Source organism: Penaeus monodon, chromosome 19 (assembly GCF_015228065.2).
Source record: "Penaeus monodon isolate SGIC_2016 chromosome 19, NSTDA_Pmon_1, whole genome shotgun sequence".
Taxonomy (NCBI): Eukaryota; Metazoa; Arthropoda; class Malacostraca; order Decapoda; family Penaeidae; genus Penaeus; species Penaeus monodon.
Window position 1 is genome coordinate 2,777,951 of NC_051404.1, and position 289 is coordinate 2,778,239.

Sequence of the window (289 nt, forward strand, 5' to 3'; positions counted from 1 at the left end):
CAAGAAAAAGAAAAAGAAAATAAGGATAACCTGCAGGAAGTGTGATTCTGCAGAAGACAAATAGACATGTCCAATGACGTAGCGCTGACGAAAGAAAAAAAATTGCATGCATCCCGACACATCTTTTACAAAACATCACGCCATGTGATCTCACATGCAATGATATTATAACTTTTCAAAACTTTCTGGATCATAAAATCCCTGACCACTATATCACCTGGGTTAATTACGTTCCATTATTGCAAGGAATGTTTATACGATGTTTTCTGCACGTTCGGTACAAATACAA